Below are 4,515 nucleotides of genomic sequence, written 5' to 3' on the forward strand. Positions count from 1 at the left end.
ATTTGGAGGCGTTTCCTTTTCCTTTGAATATCTTGGTTTGGTACCTGTAATAATGCAGTACAAAATATTTTGTTAGGAAAATGCCTGTCAGGAGGGCTCACTAGTAGAAATAAAGCGATTGGCATCGGCATAATGGCATCGGTTCTACTAAGAACCGATGCCAATTGTTGTTAAAAGTGATATTGGCATCGGTTATGACTAAAGAACCGATGTCAATAGTGTATTTTGAGTCATTGCCATCGGTTGTTAATTGGAACCGATGCCAATTTAGTTAGGGTATAATTATAAGAGCTGGTAAATGTGGCGTTTCCTCCAAACAAAAAATCATAGAAACTCAGATCTATACTCCATCCTCTCACTCCACAACCTCTCAATGCTTGATCCAACCACGACGCCTAGCAACATCGCTCACCGGTTTCTTTGCTCTTGACCGCACAAACCACCACCACAAACGGCATCCATATTCTCGATATAATAGGTATAATCTCCCTTTTGTATAATTCCAATTATTTTTGTTTGGGTTTATAAGTCACTTTTGGAATCTCATTTTATACGAAATCAAATATTTAATTGTTGTTTGATGTTATTATTGTTGTTTCCTTGTTTCTATTTCAAGTATTAGGATTAGATTGACATCATTTGATAATTAGGGTTTATGAAATTTGAGGTCTTTTATTAATTCAAATTAGGATGTTGTATTATCTTATTTAGGTATTAGGCTTACATCTATCTGATGGTATTTCGATGTATTTTGTTAAATGAATACAATGAATTTCGTCTTTGATTGTCAACTTTTGATCTTCAGATCCGTGTTAATGGGAGATGAAGCCATCTTTTAAGATTCGAAGCTACCCCTAGTAAAAACACCCACATCTCGCTTAATATTCATTGATAAGATGAAGCCATCTTTTAAGACCTAACTCATGCGAAGCTCATACCTTTTAATACCAAGGTTTGATTTCCTTTCTATGATACATTTACATGTTTTGAGTAGATATGTTTATTTTGAGGAAATTTGTCTCGCTGTATTTTTCCCGATCGAATTTCTGGGTTTTTTCGTTGATGTTAATTTTAATTAATTCCATTCCTTCTGCTTGTTTCAACTTACATATCATAATTGGAAAAGAACAATTTGATAACCCTATGTATTGTACATCTTATAAATTGAATTGAGTACTCAAAATGGGGTTGTAGTGTACTAGTTAGCAATGTCTTAAAAAGGAAAATGAATTAAATCTAAACGAATACAGGGAGTAATAATTTAGTTCACACCAGGAAGCCTTCATGGTGGCGAATATTTAAGGAAAAAAGTTGTAACGGTCATTGCAAATAGGGAGTTGAGCTCAGTATATAAAACTAAGGTATTAATAATGAAATAAAACTTGGATATGTTTCCATGTCCAACACCGTTGCCCGAGTTAAAGTAACATAGCGAGCGATACCTTCTAAATGTACTTAAGGTGAACTTAAACTGATATCCTTGTGTACTTGAACCAGTGATCTTTGTGACTGAGATTGTATCTATCTTTTTCTTACTTGCACATAAGATTTTTTATTTCATTGGGCATGTATCCTTTTGTATCAGTTTTATATAGATCGTGTTGGAAATAATTTCTTATTCAGTTTATATGTTCTTTGTCATTTTTATTCTGTAGATAAAGTGCCACATAGTGATTGTTGCAACAGGAGCCACAGTCAGGAGGCTTCGATTACCCAGGAAGGATTAGGACTTTAGCAAAGGAATTTTTGCCTGTGCAATATGTAAGATAGGTCAGTTTATTTGCTCTACTACTTGAGAATAGCTCATTCTATGATAATATTTGATTTATATATAGTTTATTTGCTTCTCATAGGGCCTCTAATGGTGAGAATGGACATGACTTGATAAGACGTTAACTAAGTGACTAAAAGAAGGGCTGAGGCAGGTGTGCTATTGGTTAAGAATAGCTCATTGTGAATTAGTTATGCTTTTTTTTAGCGGTATTTAAGTGATTCTAGTTCTAATTTATGCTCTTCTATGAGGTATCTAATTTCAAATTTCACAATTTCAATGTTTAGGTCATTTTAGTTGCCTTTTCACTTCTCTATCTCTTCTTCATTCCTCTATTTCTTTTGACTTCAATGGACCAGACTCACAAACTCGATTCAAATACTCGCTCTTTCTCGACTCATTTTTTTGCTTTGTGTTCCTGCTTGTTTGTTGTTCTGATGCATATCAACAGTTCAAATACTCGCTCTTTCTCTAAACTCTGGAAGTGAAAACATGATAGTTTACGCACTTGCTGATGTTTGTTGTTCTGATGCATATCAATAGTTTCCACATTTACTAAGAGAAGTTCACGAATATGTTAATCTATGCATTCCTATTGAATATATTATCGGATTCTGGAGGCCTGAGTTGGACTGAATGGTGTTTAATGCAGGATTATGCTATTATAGGCATTCAACGCAATTTGAGGGCTTATTGCTGGTGTTTGTCAACTGCAATTCACAACCATACCGTTGACATGTTTTCATTATCGGCATTGGTATATGATGATTGATCCCACTAGGGAGTATTTGGCTGCCTCTTTTCAGGTACTTGCTAAGCGTTATATGTTCATCCTTGATCTTAGTATTACGCATTAGAGTGGTAAAAGATACCCGACCTAAGAAACCTGACCGGTGGTGAATCCCCCTGCGTTTATGGTGTTATAAGAACTCAATAACACAAGTTTCCATTGCTTTTTGCCACATGTTTGTGACATTTGTGTTAATGTCTTCTTTTATGATGCTTAGTTTCGGAAGTACTTCGTTTAGGATCAACTTTTAGTTGTGTAATTGCAGAATATGGCCTACTTTCCTCACCCTTCAGTATAAATGCATATTGATTGCTGGTCGTACTCTGATATGCGTATTAAACAATTTTCTCATCCTAAATTATTGTTCTAAATTTTAGTTTATTTCTCTTTCTAAGTTGTTTTAAGTCATAGTTTAGCTAATAATACATTGTTCTTGTTTACTGTGTGTTTCAGGTTTAGTAATAACACTTGAAGAAATGAACGAGGTTCAGGAGACTTTGGCTTTATATTGTAAAATAATTAAAATATATATGATGTTGTGAACGGTTGATTTACATACTCGAATAGTTAGAGGTTTTCATGTATGTGATTTTCTTGTTGGATACAATTCGTTGAATGGTTGTACTGTATTGGATTCGGATTTGTTGGTACTGAAGTTATGAAATTTGGATTGTTCAATTTATAAAGAGATATTGTCGAATTTTTTATAGCTTTTAGAAAACAAAATGCAGGTAATATAGTTTATTTATTGGTCAGGCACGTTTTTTTTTTTTATTTGTTGTAATTGATGATTGACATCGGTTCCTAAGTTACAACCGATGCCAATAATGCAAAAATTGGCATCGGTTTTTATGGTACAACCGATGCCAATATGTGTAAATTCCCATCGGTTAAAACCGATGCCAATTGAACAATAACCGATGCCAATATGTGTAAATTGGCATCGGTTCATGAACCGATGCCAATTCAAAAAAATGTCATTGGCATCGCCCGCATTGGCATCGGTTGAGAACCGATGCCAATCACTGTTTATAACCGATGCCAATTGCATTAATTGTACTAGTGGCTTATGGCCGTCAATCCTTTTTTAGGAAATCATGGCTTTCTGCCTGTCACGAGGGCTTTTTTGGGTAAGAGTGGTGGTTACCAGTTAGGAGGGCTTATGGCCCTCAGCCTGTCAGGAGGGTTTTAAAGACAAGTTGTCTGGTCTTTTCCACCATTATACTTGTATTTTTATTTTTTGTACTGAGCTCAGTTTTGTATGTGTATTTTGGGTCATGCAGGCAGGTGCCAAGTTTTATGAAGCATTTCTAAGATGCTGTTCAGGTTGGGTAGAGTGGCCCTCAATCCTAAACATTTGTTTAAGCCTGTACGTAATATATAATTTATGGAAGAAAGGCGTAAAACAAGTTTTTAGGATTTATTATAACATAGGTATAATAGGCAGAGATAGTAAGATTTGCATTTAAAATTGTGGACATGGGCCACGTCTCGGTCTGCGGATTTGGGCCACCTACCGGTCTGTAGTCACGGGCCACCTGCACGCCAAACCAATCTGTGGACATGCAGCGGTCATTTTGAAAGCCACGCTCGGCGGCGTAAAAATGCTTTCGACCGGATCGTTTTAGATCGGTCGGTTTCGTCTCGGTAAGGGTCTCGAAACGATTAGAGATGTTTGGAGTCGCCACCAAGCATTTGTGGGATGCCCGGAACCTGTTGGAATTCCACTTTATACCTCGGTCAAATCGAAGCACAAAGCAGCGTTTGACATAGGTACTAAAGATAAGGAAATCGTCCCTCTTTAGCATCCTATCTCTAGAATGACTCTCGTACGCCCTGGATAAGCTCGTCCACTATCAAAAGTTTCTGAGTAAGAGGTGAAGGTACGTATTGGGAAGCCCTTTAATCAGACACTCAATCCCGCCCGCGTTTAGCGGCCTCTACTGATCGATCT

The 4,515-nt window shown here is 36.5% G+C and overlaps 1 long non-coding RNA gene across 3 annotated transcripts; it reads left to right on the plus strand.

Annotated features, from left to right (window-relative positions):
- Positions 1–1,653: 1,653 nt before the first annotated feature.
- LOC141614926 (uncharacterized) lies at positions 1,654–3,183 on the plus strand. Of its 3 annotated transcripts, none has more exons than XR_012529472.1 (4): positions 1,674–1,770; positions 1,854–1,925; positions 2,424–2,577; positions 3,015–3,183. It is a non-coding gene; the product is annotated as an uncharacterized LOC141614926 (long non-coding RNA). The 3 variants fall into 3 exon arrangements; XR_012529473.1 differs by having other exon boundaries at positions 2,440–2,577; XR_012529474.1 differs by lacking the exon at positions 1,854–1,925 and having other exon boundaries at positions 1,654–1,770.
- Positions 3,184–4,515: the final 1,332 nt, after the last annotated feature.

This window comes from Silene latifolia, chromosome 11, assembly GCF_048544455.1.
Source record: "Silene latifolia isolate original U9 population chromosome 11, ASM4854445v1, whole genome shotgun sequence".
NCBI classification, from domain to species: Eukaryota; Viridiplantae; Streptophyta; class Magnoliopsida; order Caryophyllales; family Caryophyllaceae; genus Silene; species Silene latifolia.